The sequence below is a fragment of the Camelus dromedarius genome, chromosome 2, assembly GCF_036321535.1.
Source record: "Camelus dromedarius isolate mCamDro1 chromosome 2, mCamDro1.pat, whole genome shotgun sequence".
Lineage (NCBI taxonomy): Eukaryota > Metazoa > Chordata > Mammalia > Artiodactyla > Camelidae > Camelus > Camelus dromedarius.
The window spans coordinates 6,407,455-6,426,649 of NC_087437.1; the positions used below are offsets into that span (position 1 = coordinate 6,407,455).

The 19,195-nt window shown below is 35.4% G+C and overlaps 1 protein-coding gene across 7 annotated transcripts in view; it reads right to left on the minus strand.

Moving 5' to 3' along the window:
- TBC1D5 (TBC1 domain family member 5) overlaps positions 1-19,195 on the minus strand; it is a 498,316-nt gene that overhangs the window by 455,407 nt on the left and 23,714 nt on the right. For 2 of the 7 annotated variants that reach the window (XM_064490968.1, XM_031469977.2), the window contains exon 2: positions 18,941-18,999. The exons of 3 other annotated variants lie outside the window; for them this stretch is intronic. The gene's annotated coding sequence lies outside the window, so the exon portion shown is untranslated. Of the gene's footprint in view, positions 1-18,171; positions 18,259-18,940; positions 19,000-19,195 lie in introns of all 7 variants that reach the window. 2 more of the 7 variants (XM_031469904.2, XM_064490953.1) reach the window with 2 other exon arrangements.

A 19,195-nucleotide genomic window follows, 5' to 3' on the forward strand; every position in this document is an offset into this window, starting at 1 on the left:
CCCAGCACCCCCATTCCTAACCCCGGGCAACCTCTAATCTGTGTTCCCCCTCTTAACTTTTGTCATTTAGAGAATGTGTTATTGACTCTCTTGATACTGTTACCACAAAGTGGAACCTTCCCAAAAGTTCTCAGACTAAATTCACACTACTTGTATAATCCAGTAAATCTCATGTGAAGATGTATTTAAAGTGCTCTTAAATGGTTAGTACCATCAGTCACCTGCAGGAAGTATATGTAAATTCTCAGAGAAAGAAAATAACTTCAATCCAGGCCTCAAAGCATCCAACAACTTTCCAAAAACCTCTATTCAAATTTTAAAAATCACAAAACACACAAGGATACGAGACACAATGAATGAGGGCCAACACAAACCAGAGACCGCAGAATTAGCCTACAGATATTTCAATTATTGGAAAGATTATACAATAAGGATGTTTTGAGTAACAGAAAGGCTTAAAATATATATGTGTGAATTAAATGAAACCTCAAGAAATAAAAAAACAGGTAAAAATTTTAATTTGGTGGAAAAGTGAAACAGAGTCAATACAAACAGAAAAAGAATTAGTAAGTGGAAAGAACAACTTTTATAATCGATCTAAAATGCAGGTCAGAAAAACAAAGAAAACAAAACATGTAAGAGCAGTTAAGAGATGCAAAGAGTAGAATGAGAAGGTCTAACAAAATACTTCCTAAACTATCTGTGATCAAGGACTACTTTTGAAAGTGCCAATCTACTGGAGACAAAAACTTTTATAAAATACAATAAAACTGAATTTCTTTTAAAAAATCATGTGTTTAGATGTCATGATAATATCAAGTTGCTATTAAAAGCTTCTAAATGTTTACTCTGAATTTGTCTTGACTCATTACAGACCAATAAAATCAGGCTGCAGACCAGCACTGATCTGAGGACCACACTTTGAGTAGCAGCAATCTAAAACACAAATAGATCAAGATTAAAAAAGAATGTAAAAGAAAACAGTATAGATAATATTAGAATAGATGATGGTTGAAAATTTTCCATACTAACTGAAGATGCACATGGCCAACCCAAGATGCAAGAAAAACCAGACAGTAAAGATACAGGTAAACAGTGGGTCACTCCTCATCGGTGTAGGGGCCTCGTTCACCACAATCACTGCAACACAATTCCAGACCAGCATTTTCTATCACCTTTTAAAAAATCTAAGAATTCAAGCTGGATGTACTCTAAACAAACAAAACAGAGGCAAGTGAACTTAGTAAAGAAACTTATAAGACACAAATTTTCAAGAGCTACTGGTTTCCTCTCTCAATGGAAACACTGTCAATACTGCCCAAATTGTTTAGTTTATTAGCTATTTTAACGAGTAACTTTATGAAACAAACAAAAAAATCACAATCTTACATTAGCGAAGGCTGATATGTGTTCAATTATATTGAAATGAACAGGATTTCAATTCTGTTAACTGCTCTTTTCTATGTGAGGTGAGCTACATAATATTTCAGCGTACTTTACCTAGTAAATCCTTTCATCATGACAGATTCTTTTATTCTAAGTTCAGGTCACTTAAAAGAATCTGCTCAGACATCTAGCAGGCATCAAATGAAGATTTAAACCTACTTGGCAAAACAGAAGTTATGGCATCACTCCTCCTGAGAAAGAATCAAAACTATTATCTGTATAAATGTTTGGTCACTTTTCAAATATTTGACACACATCTAATTAAAGCATCACAATATCCTTATGGGATCTTGGTTTTATAGGACAGATATAATACTGGCCAAAAGCTTAGAAAGTGAAAATAGATGGCGAGCAGCATCAAAAATATACAAGAAAGAAATACATAAACTGAATGTAACAATATAAAGAGAAAAAAAGATTTCCAAAATCTAATCACTGTCTGCTTCTCAGCATCATACCCCATCATATGAAATTGAAAGGACAATCATTAGGCATGCAGAGTAAATAAACTAAACGAAATATGTTAACCTATTTGATTCAGTGACACCAAATTCAAATAATTTAGCAAGTTATTTAATCTAATTGTTTATTGAATCTGAATAAGATTCATAAAGTGCTAACTGTAAGGCTATGAAAAAAGAATTTAAAATAGACCAAAAAACAAAAACAAAAACAAAAACAAAAACAAAAACAAAAAACCTGGGCTGAGTGATTAAAACTTCCGCCAGGTAAAAAGTAAGTAAAGGCTGAGCAAGGTAAAAACTGTCATCCAGACTTAACAGGAACAAGGTCTTTAAATAAGAGAATTTCTTCCCCAAACTATTCCACAGCTATACTGATTCAAAGTTAATCCCTGAGCAAATAAAAGGCACAAGATATTTTAACTTGGTGATTCAGACTGGAAATTTACAGTGAAGTTTATTTTTTTAATGCATTATTTCAGCCAGACACAAACATCAGGCTATGAGAATATTTAACCTTATAATTTAAATTTTTGACAGCTCACACCAAGTTTAACTAACCACCAATCCATTCTGATATAAAGAAGAAGAAAAATGAAATAACCCACAGTGCCTTTTGAGTTTTTACTTCAAGTTATCGATAATCATATTTGTTTGTATTCTCAGTTGGTTCAAGTCTTCTTTGTGGAGAGAAAGGCAGGCTTTAAAAATATGCCTACATATGTCCATACATTCAAGTACAGAAAATGTTCCCATAGTTGTAAGTTTTTCACTGGTACTTCCTGATCCCTACTTAAAACACAAAGGTGAACAAGTAAGCAAATTTTTAAGATAACACTAAAAATGAATGCACTTTAACAATGTATTTTTAAGGCATGCTGCGAAGATTTTTTTTTTATTTCATCCATAAAAACAAGCCACGCAGCCAAATTCATTATCATAAACATCTGCAAATGGCTAAAACTGGGGGGAAATAAAGGCTAGAAATTTACTTCTGTATCCATCAAGAGGACTTGAGCTTCTGCAGGGAAGCCCTAATGACTGAAACCACTGATATCTGAAGGTTACATCCAAAGTCAGAGAATCACAGACTTTCTCACCAAAAAACACCCCAACAAGTACCAACTGACAATGAACTCGTATCTATATATAGGGGTCTGGGAACAGAACTCGAAATTGCCAGCAATATCTATTAATTTTCTTTGGCACTGACTATTGTTTTTAAATAACTGTGTTAATTCTTTTGCATTACATAAAATCACACTAAAGTTCAACATGAAAAGAACGCACTATGTTTATTATACTTCTTCATGAATCCAGAGCTTAAAAAAAGAATCCAGTCAAGAGATCTTACCCTTCTGCTCAAACCAGAACCTCATGCCTTTGTTGGATGAGCACATATTTCATACTTGGAGAAAAGCTAATTCTAATAAGTTTCTAGGTTTAATCAGCTGTTCTTTTCCATAAACAATGAATCCACTAAGCAATCAACTCTACCTTTACATATGCACACACACCATTAGTAAGTTGTTCTTTTAGAACTTTTTGGACTACATCAAACTAAAAATAAAAAGCTTCTGCACAGTGAAGGAAATCATCATCAAAATGAAAAGGCAATCTACTGAATGGGGAGATACTTCCAAACCGTGTTTCTGATAAGAAGATATCTAAAATATTAAAGAACTCATACAACAACAACAAAAACAACCCAATTTAAAAATGGGCAGAGGATCTGAAACATTTTTCTAAAGACATACAGATGGCCAACAGGTACATGAAAAGATGTTCAACATCACTGATTATTAGGGAAATGCAAATCAAAAACACAATGAACTATCACTTCATACCTGTTAGAAAGGCTACTATCAAAAAGAAAAATATAACAAATGTTGGAGAGCATATGAAGGAAAGAAAACCCTCATACACTGTTGGTGTGACTGTAAATTGGTGCAGCTACTACGGAGAATATGGAGTTTCCTCCAAAACTTAAGACTAGAACTACCATATGACTCAGATATTCCACTTCTGGGTATTTATCTGAAGAAGAAAACACTAAATCAAAAAGATATATGCACCCCTGGGTTCACTGAAGCATTACTGACAACAGCCAAGATATGAAAACAACTTAAATGTCCATCAATAGATGAACGTATAAAGATGTGATACACGCGCACACACACACACACACACACACACAGAGGAATATTAGTCATAAAATAGAATGAAATCTGCCATTTGTGACAACACAGATGGACCTTAAGAGTACTGTGCTGAGTGAAGTAAGTTAGACGGAAAAAGACAAATACCATATGATTTCACTCATATATGGAATATAAAAAAAAAAAAAAGCAAACAAACAAATCAAAAACAAAGTTATAGATACAGAGAAAAGATAAGTGGTTACCAGGAGGGAAGGGGTTGGAGTGAGTGAAAGTGAAGGGAGTCAACTAGATGGTGGTGGATGGTAATTAAGACTTATGGTGGTGATCACTCTGTAGTGTATACAGATGTCGAGTTATAATGCTGTACACCTGAAATCTATGTAATTAAAAAAAACTTTTTAACCCACATTTATTCTTGAATATGCATCTGTAAAATTTATTACATATTGTATTACAGAAAAATAATGGGTAATCACGTGACAGACAACTCTTTTTCAGCAATTAAGGATTAACTTAGTAATAAATTGCAAATATTAGCAAGCAAATCAAAAGGAGATAGTTCGTGCCTTGTTCTCACCTTGTTCTCACCTAATTATGAAAAATAATCTAAAAAGGTTATATGACTTATTTCAAATCTATATAGTTGGAAGCCATAACTTCATAATTATACATTTGAGCTTAAATTATCTTAAATTAAATATTCTGAATTTAAATTATCTTTATGAATTTTATAATTAAGCCATTCTTATAATTTGTATAAAATCCTTTAATGAAAAATTAGATCTAATCTAAAATTTTAAGAACTTTAATTTTTAAATAAAGTCATTAATTTTCAGTCACCTTTTCTTTGGATTGACATTTACATTTAAAGAGATAGAAGTTATTTTTTGGATTTAAGTCTTTCTAACAAAGGTAAATAAAAATCATTAACTAAGGGTTATTTTAAGTTTTTGAATTTAAATTAGTGGGTTTTCTAAACCTCGGAATAATTTTTGGTAAAAGCTTTTGTCTAAAAATCATAAACTTCTGTATAATTATAAATGCAATTCTAATCTAAGTTATTTAATTTGACATAATTTAAATTCAAAGATATCATGAATAGTTATAACTTTTAATTACATTGTATTTGAGACACTTAGTATTTGAGACACTTACTTTTACATCCCTTCGTGAAAAAAATGACAGGCCACACACTATTTCCACTTCATTTTACTACCAATTACTTTATAACATATGAAAATTGATCCTTGTGTTCTGAAAAGAATATACTGGCTATAATATTCAATCTATTTCCTCTCTTTAATAACATTTATAAAAACTTTCACTTTTTATTTCTTTCTGAGTATAACTTACTCAGAAAATATTAAGATCTTAAAGTACACTTTATGGGCAAAATTCCTAGAATCACTTAGACACCTAAAATTAATTTCCTGGATAGTTACTGAAAAAAACTACTATAATCAAGTACTTTTACAATAACAACAACAAAAAAAAATCAATGAAACAAAATGTCTAAATAGGAGAAATATTCCATGTTCCTGCTCAAGGCCCAATTATTTCTATATATTTTAATACACAAAAAAATCAGGTAAAACAAAACAAAACAGTTGTTGGGAGTTCTTTATGATGCCTTTAACTTTTATGAATTAAGTACGAGTTTCATGTTTAATAGCAGTCAATGTATCTTCTCCACAACTATATAAATAAACTAAATAAACAATGAATACATAAAAACAGTTACACTTCTCTCCAGAAGAAGCCAAGTTAACTTCTTAGACAGGAAGAATTTAAAAAGGAAAGTGCATGCTTCACTAAGTACTATGAAATCTGAATGCAGATAAAGCTGTAAATTGAACTCATGGATGAGTTTTTGAGAAATCTCAGAAAAAAAAAACAGTAATATTACAAATACCCAAATTCCTACCAACTAGAATTTATTAACAAATGGCATTCACATTATGCATTCAAATTCACATAAATATAAAAACCACAGTTGCTTCACTTTATGTTTATTTGTAAAAGAACAGCAAGAGATAAAGTCCACTGTTCACCACCATTAACCTCTTCCCACCTCATTAGCAGCTACTATCATGAGATTGGCAAGTAGCCTCCTAATTCATTTTCCACATTTTTATTTACATACTTAAATAAGAGTTGTTTTCGTGTATTTTTTCAATTTTCATAATGGTATCACACTGAAAGTACTTCCTGTTTTTCATTCAACATCATTTTTGAGATCTACTGATATAAATACTTAACTTTTGTAAAGCACTGCAGCACATTTGCCTCACATACGCCTACCACATTTTATTTATCCATTCCTCCACTGATGGACATTTGGGTTGTTTCTAACTTTGCACTATTACAATACGTTAATGACAACCATTGCACAAGTCTCTAGGTTCACAAACAAAAACATGTAAACTCTGTCCTCTAAAGCAAGATTTCTCAACCTGAGCACTACTGACATTTTGGACTGGATAATTCTTTATTGTGAGAGTCTGTCCTGTGAATTATAGGACCTTTGGAGCATCCGTGATCTCTGCCCACTAGATGCCAATAATCTCCCCAGATAGGAGAACCAAAAATGTCTCCAGGCACTGCCAAATGTCCCTGGGACATTAAACTGCACTGGTTGAGCACCACCGCTCTAAGGTCTGTAGGAAAGTAAACTTCTGGGTTATATGTACATTTTCCATTTTACTGGATACTGCCCAACTGTTCTCCAAATAGCTGTATCAATTTATATTCCCATCAGCATATAATACCTCTGGTTTCCAAATATCCTTGTCAAAACTTGATAATGTATGATGATTTAAATTTTTCTAATAAAATAAATCATTAACTTTCCAAAAGGAGACTGCCATAGTTAACTTCAAGAGCAAGTGGTAGACATACGCCACTTCTAAGGAATTATAATATAAACCCAAAGCTTAAATGGGGGAAGTGACCTACATTATATTCCCTTCTGTTTATTTTACTTTGCCATTTTCTGCTAAGCAATTTTTTTCTTGACACTGATGCATATTATTAGTATAATGAGTTAATTCTGATGTTATAAAGCTTATTTTTCCTAGAAGTTTCAAAATTACGATCCTTAGTCCACATCTCTCCAAACTTTCAAGATCATACAAAGAGTTTTAAATAATTCACTTGAAATACTGTAACTGATGTCACTCCTTACGGAGGGTTCATCACTCTTGCACTTCTAAGTTGATGGTCTCCAAATATAAAAGTAGGCTTGAGATATACAACTGGACAGTCATAATGGAATTATTTATTATCAAACTCCCTTCCTATAAAAGAATCTATTGAATTCAGATCCTCTGCCCATTTTTTAATTGGGTTTTTTTTTCCTATTAAGTTGTAAATTGATACAACTTTACATATTTTGGATATTAACCCCTTATCAGATATATAATTTGCAAGTATTTTCTCCCATTCAGTAGGTTGCCTTTTCATTTTGTTGATGGTTTCCTTCGCTGTGCAGAAGCTTTTTAGTTTGATACAGTCCCTCTTGTTTATTTTTGCTTTTGTTGCCTTTGCTTTTGGTGTGAAATCCAAAAAAATCATTGCCAAGATTGATGTCAAGGAGCTTACTGCCTATGTTTTCTTCCAGGAGCTTTATGGATTTAGGTCTTTACTCCATCCTTTGCTGCTTTTTAATATAAATTCTCCTTTGGGCTATGCAACCTCATATAGGTTTCTATTACTGGTATCCAGAGAATCTTGTCAAAACAGTGGCACACTATAATGACAATGACTCCACTGTTAGTGATTCCAAGCATTACCAGCCTAGAAAACCAGAAGGTAGACCAGAAACTAATACCAGAAAACTAGAAGACAAAATAATCTTTTTTTATAGAAGTACAGCTGATTTACAGTGTTGTGTTAGTTTCAAAATAATCTTAACTGAAGTTAAGAGGAGGAGGAGAAGAATCTAGTATAATTGCTATAAAATATAAGAGTTTCTCTGAGAGTGGTCCAAATACAAAAAGCTGTGACAGCTGAAGCTGGAGGGAATCTGAAAACTACCAAAAGCATGAAGAATAAGAACATCCAGGCAGGCTACCTTCCCACCTGCATCCCCAAGCCCCAGAGCTAAGCAGCCAGTAAGAGATGCATCTGTCCCCCACCTACACCCCCAACCAACTGCAAACACAGCAATGAGTACGGGCCCTTGGTTAAAATCTAACTGGAGAGGCCTGGTGCCCAACCTAAAGAATATTTACCTAAACACTTTATCATTAAAGGTTTCTGAGGAACTGTGTAAAATGATCAAATCCGTGTTTTAAGAAGATTAATCCTGTATCAGTAAGAAGAATAAACTAAGTCGAGAGAAGACTACAGACAGGAAAACCAGTTGGGAGACAACACAGGCATCTAAGGGCCTGAAATCCAGCTGGAGACCCTATAAGCAGAAAACACAGATTAACCTAGATATAAGTGATAACAATGGAAAGAACCTGTTGAATGACTTGATGATGTAAGAGAGGAAAAGATACGGTAAAGACTGCTTCACTCAGTTATCTGTTCAGAAAATAATTACTGTAAGCTATGTTTATTACTGTATCACTTAGCACTTAGCATTATTAAATTAATCTGAGGATAAAGAAGTCAAAAGCAACCTTAAGACTTGGGGCCTGAGAAGGTAGTAGGAGGCAAATAAAGAGAAGTCTGGAGAGAACGATGTATTTTAAAAGATATGATTATTTTAGTTTTAGAAATGCTGGGTTTTTTCTTATGAATTTTACTTTTATGTAAAAATAAAAGTATTTTTATACCAAATTTATAAAAGTTCTTAACTTTGTATAATGAAGTATTTGATATGTGTAAAAGAATCCATGTAATATATATTATAAAGCACAGTAACAAAATGAATATGATAAACTCATCTCTGAACCTGAGAAGTATTACCAATATCTTTAAGTTCCTGGTGTGTTCCTCCCGAATCCCAACCTTCTGTCCCATGTCCTACAAAGGAAATCACTATCCTAAATTTTTTCTTAATCATATCCTTACTTTTTCTTAACATTTTACCCTATATTTATCTATAATTCAACAATACGTTGTTTAGTTTTTAACTCCTTTTGAAGTCTCTCATTAAAAATAGTATTACATTTTGTTTATTTTTCGGTGAAGGAAAAAAAAAGACCAATCATATTTCACTAAATATTGTTTCTAAGACAATACAACACTTCAGTGTATGACTATACCACAACTCATTCATCCTTTCTTCTACCAGCGTATATTTGAGTATTTCCAGGGTTTTATTGTTACAAATTATGCTACTACAAAACTTTCTTGAACCCATCTCCTGGTGCACACAACCAAGGGCTTTTATAGCATAACTAGAAGAACAACTGTGTCACAGGTTATGTGGATGGTCAATCTTTAACAGATAATGCTGTATTATTTTTACTTTATTATTTGCAGACAAGTTACTTAAATTAGACAGCCAGTATCAAGGAATAGATACATGTTTAATTGAATGTGAATCACAGGTAAGCACTCAAATCCACATTAAAAGTAATCATCACCATTCTGTCACTGCCCAGCATCACACGTTAAGATTACATAAGCATCTCACAGAAACTGTCTCCTTCCTCCCTTCTCTTTTCTCAGTGGACATTTTCATACCAATGTGCCACTATCTTAGACAAGGTCCTCTGGGTGCCAACAACAGACAGCTATACAAAGTTACTTAGCCCCAAGTGAAAACTTAACATTAAAAAGAAATAAACTGAGGAAATTATAATTGGTGGCTAGAAATCAGAAACTACAAAGCTGTCAAGAAGTAAAGCTATTCTACCTCTCTGGGCTCATACCATCTCTCAAGGTGAGAGTCAGTGTGTCCCTGGCGGTGGGCTTCATTTAGCTCCCCACACACCAGTCCCCTCTGCTGCTGTTCTCTACGACCACAAGCTGACCATGGCTGTCCCAGCCCCCATTTTATACATCTTTCTATAGACAAGCCCAGAAGAATTCAACCTGCATTTCTGTCGTCCAACAATTCCAAATTACTGAAAAACTACTCAGCCCAGAGGTCTCTCCATGGTCCCAATAGCTATGTATTGGGAATATAAAGTTCCCACTTAGAAACACAGCTGGAGAGGACCACTCTTTAAGCAGAGGTATCACTTCTCAGATAAGAGGGGCCTAGCCTGAACAGGTATCATAGAAAACATTTACAACCACCACCAAGGGAAAACAGTGCCAAGTATGATGGAGTGCAGCTCTGAGAAACCTAATCATAATTCCCCACCACAGCTCCTGACTCCTGCAATCAGCATTCAGAAGTGAACCATGTACACAAAGTACCCAGTGGTCCTCCCAATAGCCGATACCAGCTTATCAATGGCTAGATACGCCACCCTGTTACTGGTGCAGAAAGCCGTTTCTTATATGCTTCTCCCAGAGCTCTTCTTCTTCGTTAAACTGTCTTTGCAGCAGATGATGCAATTAACTACCCATGACTTAAACCTTTCTCTTGATTTTTCTGACAAAAATATTCTTCTGGTTCCTTTCTGACCTCTCAGTTTTCTTACTCCTTCATTTTTCTCTGCCTGTCCCTTAAATATAGGTAGTTCATAACTATGACACCAAAAGCGTAAGTAACAAAAGAAAAGATAGATCAATTGGACATGCCAAAATTTAAAACTTTTGTGCTTCAAAGGACAACTCAACACTTCAACAAAATGAAAAGACAACCAACAGCATGGGAGAAAATGGTTCTAAATCATATATATGATAAGAGCTTGTATCCAGAATGTATAAAGAACTCTTACAATTCAATACTAGAAAGACAACCCAATTAAAAAGTGGCCAAAGGATTGGAATAAACAAATCTTGGAAGAAGATAAACAAATGGTCAACAAACACATGAAAAAATGTTCAATGTCATTAGCCATCAGGGAATTGTAAATCAAAAACACAATCAAAAGTCAGCAAAATGGAAAAAAATGGGAGCTCCAAATTCTCTCATCCAATACAAACATCAAAAAAACAAGTAGTAACTGTCAGAACCCAACTTTGTTTGAACTATGGAAAAGAGTCAAAGGTTTACAAAAGCCCAGCAAACACTGAATCAAGAAAAAGACAACTTCAAAACCGTAGGAAAGCTCTGTGCTGCTTTATCATGCCCTAGCCCCATCCCTCCTGTGACACAGTGGCAGCCCTAACCTGCATTTGCCGCATGAGACCCTGGTTCCCAAGACAGCAGAACAGACCTTCTTCACAAATTAACGCATCCATCTGCTCTAATCTGTCTGGGCATCACCGGAAGGACTGATGCAAGGTAGTCACCTCTTTTTCACCTAACTCAAAACTCAGGCGAGAAAGTAGCCATCATTTGAAAACATGACAAGCAGAACTAACAACTAAAGAAACCTGGAATAAAAGATTACAGTCTAAACATGTAAAAGATCACCTAGGTCCAGGAGCAAAAGCTGGAGAGAACTTCTTTGATAAATTAGGACTGTAGAAGGGAATTTAGAAGACAGCGTGCATGCCCACAGCAACACATATGCTCAGAAAAGACCTGAGAGAATTCTAAGCTTTCACCTTGGATTGATCACCAAGCTCAGTGCAAGCCTGGCTAAGTGTTTGTTGAAGGAGTGCCCCAGCAACAGCCAATCTACAAAGACCCGGAAAGGCATCCTTCTATTCGTTTAGGATTTTTTGTTTTAGCTCCTGACACTCGTGGCAATCTCGGTCAAAACAGCAGCTGAAAACACAGGCCAAGAAACAGAAAATTTACTGACCACACATGACAAGGAATAAAGTCTTTGCAAAAATGGTTTGGGATAATCACTAAACAAACAGACAATTATAGCCTTCAACAATCAAAAAAAAAAAAAATCAAACTGTGAGGAAGGGAAAGGATGTGATTTACAGAGTTATCACATTATAATATTCATGAGTAATTGTCAACAAAAAAATCACAAGGCATAGGAAGAAGCAAGAAAGTATGTCCCATTCAAAGGAAAATAATTATAAATTGATAGTAATGTCCCTGAGGAAGTCCAGAAATCATACTTAGTAGGCAACAGTCTTCAGTATGCTCAAAAAGCTTAAGGAAAACATGAAACATGAAAAAGAAAAAAAAAAGTATCAATAAAATTAGTATCAGTAAAGAGATAGAAATTATAAAATGGAACCAAGCAGAAATTCTGAAACTGAAAAGCACAATAACTGAAATGAAAAAAAATGACTTGAGTGGCTGAAAAGCAGTATCAAAAGGCAGAATAAAAATCAATGAACTTAAAGATAAAAAACATTTGAAATTACTGAGTCTGAGAGGCAGAGAGAAAAAGAATGAAATTAAACAGAGCCTAAGGGACCTAGTAAGACACCATCAAGCTGACAAATGTAGACATTATGGGAGTCCCAAGAGAAGACAGAAGAAAAGTATTCGAAAAGGTCAAAAGTCTCCCCAAATTAGATGAATTCTATGAACCTACAAATTCAAGAAGCTCCATAAATTCTAGGTAGGATAAACTCAGGGACCCACTAGAATCAAACTGCTGAAACCCAAAGACAAAGAGAGAAGCTGGGAAGTAGCATGAGAGAAATGACTTGTCATGTACAGCGAACCCTCAATAAGATAAAAAGCTGATTTCTCATCAGAAACCAAGGAGGCCAGAAGGCAGTCAGATGAAATGTTAAAGCACTGGAAAAAAAAAGAAAAAGAAAAAGAAAAAAAAAAAGCCTTGTAATGTTTCATCCAGGACACCCAGACAATTGCTCAAACATTATTTCAGGTGTTTCTGGCTAAGGTTAACATATGAATTGGTTGACTGAGTGAAAAACAAATTCCCTCCACAAATGTGGGTAGGCTCACCCAGTCAAGTGAAGACCTAATAGAGCAAAAAGGCCAAGTAAGAAAGAACTTCTCCTGCATGACTGCCTTGAGCTGCGACTTCAACCTTTTCCTGCCTTTGGACTCAAATTGAAATAATGGCTCTTCTTAGATCTCAAGCTTGCCAGCTTTTAGAACCGTAATTTACACAATTGGTTCTCCTGGTTCTCAGGCCTTCAGACTCAGATGGAACTACACCACACATACACATGCACGTGCCGTGTTGCTTCTGTTTCTCTGGAGAACCTAGCCTAATACAACTGTCAACCAAGAATTCCGTATCTGGCAAAACTGTCCTTCAAAGTAAGGGAGAAATGAGGACATTTCCAGATAAACAAAAGCTGACACAGTTCATTACTACTGAACTATAGAGCTGTCCTATAAGTAAAGATAATGGAAGTCTTCAAGTGAAATGAAACAATGCTAGAAAGTAACTCAAAGCCATACAAAGAAATAAAGATCTTCAGTGAAGGTAAACACATGGGCAAATACATAGAGACCATTATTACTGTATTATTGGTTTGGAATCTCATTTTTTAAAAATTTCCTGCAAGATTTAAAAGAAAACTACATTTTAAAACTGATTAATCTATGTTACTGGCATACAATGTATAACATGTAATTTGTGACAAAAACAACATAAAGGGTGGTAAAATAGAGGTGTTACAGAAGCAGACATCTGTATGCTATTGCAGTTAAGCTAGTATCAATCTGAACTACATTGTTGTAAATTTAGAATGTTAATAGTTTCTCCTCATAGGAAATGAGAAGAGAATCAATATAGTTCTTTTCATCATTCCAAAAAATCAATCAAACACAAAAGAAGACAGTAATGGAGGAAATGAGGGGCAGAAAAGATACGACATACAGAAAACAAATTAACAAAACAGCAGAAATAAGTGCTTCCTTATCAGTAACTACTTTCAATGTAAATGGAGAACAAACAACAGAATTGAAAAATAAACAGTTCTATAATAATATTTGGAGACTTCGATCTCCCACTTTCAATAATGGACAAAACATCTAGAAAGGAGATCAGTAAGAAAACAGAGCACATGAGCAACACTACAAACCAACTTGTAGGGTTAAAAAACATTTATAGACACTCCACAGAACAGCAGAATACACATTCATCTCAGGTACTCATGGAACATTATCCAGGAAAGACCATTTGTTATGCCACAAAATAACTCATTAATTTAAATTAATGAAATTACACAAATATCTTCTCTGACCATAATGGAATAAAGTTAGGCATCAAAAACAGAAGGAAATTTCATAAATATGTGGAAATTAATACAGTCTTAAACAATCAACTGGTCAGAGAAGAAATTATGAGAGAAATCAGACATCAGAGATGAATCAGAACAAATACACAATATAACAAAACTTATGGGATGCAGTGAAGAAAGTGCTCAGAAGGATATTTACAGCTGTAAATGCCTACATTAGAAAGAAGAAAGATCTCATATCAATAACCTAACTTCATACCTTGAGGACTGAAGAAAGCAAACTAAACCCAAAGCTATCAGGAGGATAGAAGTAATGAAGATTAGAGATTAAAAAAAAATTAAAAAACAATAGAAAATCAACAAAATCAAAGCTGTTCTTTAAAGAACTTTATCAATAACACTGATAAAGATCAATAAAATGGATAAACACTTAGCTAGAAGAACAATAAGTGAGATACAAATAACTAAAATCACAAACGAAAGTGGAAACATTACTATAGAACTTAGAGAAATAAGAAGGATTATAAGAAAATACTGTGAACAATTACATGCCAACAAATTAGATAACCAAGATGAATGGACAAATTCCTAGAAACACAAAATTAGCTAAACTAACCTCAAGAACTGGAAAAATGTCAATGACCTAAACTACCAAAACGGTTGAATCAGTAATCAAAACCTCCCCACAAAGAAAAGTCTATGACCAGATGGCTTCACTGGTGAATTATACCAAACATTTAAAAAGTTAACACCAGTTCTTTTCAAACTCTTTCCAAAAAAATCAGAGAGGATACTTCCTAACTCATTTTGTGAAGCTAACATTACCCTGATACAAAGGACAAAGGCATCACATGAAAAGAAAACTAAAGACCAATCCCCCTCGTGAAAATAAATGCAAAAATCCTCAAAGTTCTAGCAAACTGAATTCAACAGCACATTAAAAGGATTATACATTATTACCAAGTGGGATTTACCCCAGGAATTCAAGGATGATTCAACATAAGCAAATCAGCTGATGTAACAATACACATTAACAGAATGAAGGGGAGTAAAAACAATCGTATCAGTTGAGGCAGCAAATGCATTTAACAGCATCCAGACCACTCTTTAATGATAAAAACAGTGAGAAAACTAGAAACTGATGGGAAATGCCTCAACATCATAAAAGGCAGCTAAAAAATATCGGTAGCTAACAGCATACTCCATACGAAAGACAATTCTTCCCCCAAAATCAGGAAAAAGACTAGGATGCTCATTTTTAACACTGCAGTTCAACAATGCACTGGAAGTTCTAGCCAGAGCAATTAGACAAGAAAATGAGAAATAAAAGGCATCTAATTTGGAAAGAAAGAAGTAAAACTATCTCTATTCACAAATGATATGATCCGATACATTATTTTTAAAATCCCAAAGAATCCAGAAGGAAGCCACTAAAGCTAATAAACAATTCAGCAAAGTTGCAGGGTACAAGATCAATACATGAAAATCAGCTGTGTTCTTACATACCTGCAATGAATGACCCAAAAAAGGCGTTAAGAAAGCTACAGGTTTCCCCCACTACCCACAAGCAGACTGTTCCCATGAAAGCTTTCACAAGCTGAAATGGCAGGAAGCAAAAAAGCAATTACCTCAGGACACATCTTGCTAACGGGGGCAGAAAATAAATCAAGATAAAGCACAGATGCTCAGAGACACAGTTCAAAGATATGGCCTCTTGATGCTGAGATGCTGAGTGTGGTTCCAAGGGAGGAGCTTGGCGGCGCTGCTCCCGCTGCTTAGTGCACTGCCTCTGGAACAGCTGGCTGCAAAACAAAGGCTGACCACTATTCCCACTTTTCTCCTTTTTCATAAAAGCAAAAATCCTCTTCATATTTCTTCCAGTGCACAGAAACAGGGACTAATGTAGGTCTTTCATAAAAGCTAAGTGGCATAAAGCCGACTTTGGAAAACTGGGGAGGTGCCTGTTCAAAACAGCTCAATTTCCCTTCCTTCAATTCCTCTTTTCCAGTTCAGCATTATGTTCCCAAATACAGGTCAAGAAATTCACAATGTAATATGTACCATGTTTTCTCTTTCCAAACCCTTCCAGAGCTTCCACTCACTGCAGAAGAAAATTCCACCTCCACAGCTTCATATTCCAAACCCTCTACAGAGTGGATGCATCCCACCTAATGTCACTTCTCGTGTCTCCAGCCCTAAACAGCAGCCTCCCAAAAGCGCTCAGCACCCCCTCAGCACCCCATGGCCATGGCTCTCTTGCCCAGGAGCTGTTTTCTCCACCTTAACTAAATCCCTCACCCTCCAAGACCTATGTCTGTATTTTTCTTTCCAAGTATACTTTTCAAGTCTAAGATGCCATCAAATTGTAAAACATCTGCCAATTTTAGGAGTGTTAAAAAAATATAAGCCTAGACACAGTGAAATATAGTAAATATCTTCTTCCTCTGAAGTCCCTCAATACAGTGTTTTTATTTCTAGTTAACTTATTTCTTACGCCACGTATTATGATAATGTCTGTTGACCCATATTGAATTACAGGCTTCTTGAGGACAAAAATTCTGTCTTGCTCATCTGATATAGTAGAAATCCCACTGAAGTTTGAGTAAGATAACATAGGCTGGAGTGTGTAAAGAAAGAAAGAAAATAGCACTAATAACACCTATCTCACATTTATTATCAGAATAAATTAGAGAATATACATTAAAATCAATGTGTAAAGTGGATCTTATTCAAATGCAGGATTTTGGTATTTTAAAAGATATATTTACTAAAATTAAATGTCACACTGCAAATCTGTCACTCTTCAATATCAGAAGCTACATTAGCGAACAGAGGAAATTTTTCTCCAGGCAATTTCTACAGGAAATTACTGCCTGGATCCGGGAAAGCAAAGCACCCTGCAGGCACTCCAGAGCATCCTGGGCCAGGATCAGCGGGTGGTCCCCATGCCTGCTACCAGAGGTCAGGGTCTGGGACCTCCTCTGTTTCTAGCCCCAGAGTCCCAAGGACAAATAACTCAGAACATCCAGGGAGGCATGTGTAATTTAAAAATTAAACAGCATTCTGTCCATCTCTTTGTTTTAAAAATCGTATTACTTACTTTGAATTTTCAAATGAGATAAAGGAAGGATATATCAAAGTGGGACATGGACTGAGAAGCTTGGCACTAGGAGACACTTAGACGAAACAAATGACTCTGAGACATAAAGACAACTTTGAGAGTTTATGTCCATATCTCCTCTATTACCTCGACTGGTACAATGTGCTCTTCACAGGTCTGCCCAAAGTTAATCAGGGCACCCCACCTTCAGTAGCTCCCTATCAGTTTGAGAATAAAAATAACCTGGTCTCTCCCTGGCTCCCTGGCCCCATCTTATGAGCCCCACTTGATGCTCAGCAACACGGACTGAAATTTCCCACATGAGCTTTAGGCTTTCAGGCTTAGGAGCCTTTGCTCAAGCCACTCATTCTCCCAGCAGCGTCCCTGCCATCTCTTTTTACCAGGTCTGAACAATGCTTTAAAGCTCAGCTCAGGTTTCCCAACTCCTGAAAGCATTCCATAAACCACAAGACTGGATTAACAGCAGCTCTTTCCTTGAGTTCCCACAACACATGTGCCCATCTCTAACTTACCACACATTCTACTGAGATTCTAAAATTAAAAGTATCCTTTAAAAAAAAAATTCTTCCAGTAGGCTGTGAGTGCCCCCAAATCAACAACTAAGTGTTTCGACTTTGTATCTCATTTACTTAATTAGTGCCATTCAGTAAATGTTTTAACTGAACTGAAATGCTGATCTTAATATTGGTTTTCAAGGATTTATTTCTTTCCACTGTTAAAAAAAAAGTTTTTTGGGGGGTAAGTTTTTTGTTTGCTTTTTTTTTTAGCAGTCTTCTTAATAGCTAATGCCCCATGCACAGGTATGTTGATGAATATTAGACACTAGCAACAAAGTTCTTGAGTTACTCAACCAAATGCTATGCTTTCAGATGCATTTCCCCAGACTTACCCTGTGCTGCTCTGTATCACAGGCAACTGCATTTCCCAAGCAACCTTGCCCTCTGACTTCCAGGCAGATTTGGCCAGTGGAGAGGCACTGATGGTAAAAGAAGGCAGAAGAGAGAAAAACCCAAGTATTTCTCCTCCATTCTCCCTCCCTCCTGACACACCCTTGGCAGAAGCTTTGTCTCTTCCCTAACTCCAGTGTCCTCCAGACAGCCCTGTCCTCTGCTGTCCTGGCTTCCATCAGGCAGTCCTAGCCATGGCGGTAGCCCACCCACACCAGCTTTTCTCATCTTCCTAGAGCCTTAATGGGATCACAGAGGCTTCCAAGAGTTGTTAATATCTGGTTTGTTTCACAGGCCCTTTTGGCTTCTGATCAATTACCAGTGCATCCATTTCTTGGATTGAACCTACTGTGAAAGACCCTTGAAAAGACCTACTGTGGTTACCATTTTCCGGATGAATCCTGACTGATTCCGTGTTTAAGTATCATTTAAACATTTGTATCAAATAGTGTTAACACCACAGCATACCAAAGCATAAAAATTTTTAATCCTGAAGAAAGCTTATTACATAAAAATATTATTCTTAATACAGTTATGGGGGGTGGGAGGGGAAGAAAAGGAACCATGCATTAAATTCGTAAAAGTGAAAATAAAGAATCTAGCATTTTATTGATACCAAAGTGTTCTACACTGGAATGAAGTCTTAGCTGCAGTGTTTGCCTGAATTAAGTCAATCACTCATAATAAAAATGTCACTTTTTAAAAACTTACTCAGTAAAGGAGAAAATTGGAAGGAATATGGGAGTTGGAGTCACTGCAGGCCAAGACATCTGTTCAGAGGGAAAAAAAAGTTAAAGCCTTTCTGTCAGTGACTTATCATTCAAATTCACGAAATTCAGTCCTTTTTCAAGACAAATCCAACTAATCAGTTGAAATATATACCTTTAAAAATTAATCTTATTTCATATTTTTAAAAAGATCATAAAATGTTACAGTTGAAGAGTTGCTTTAACCATAAGGAACAAG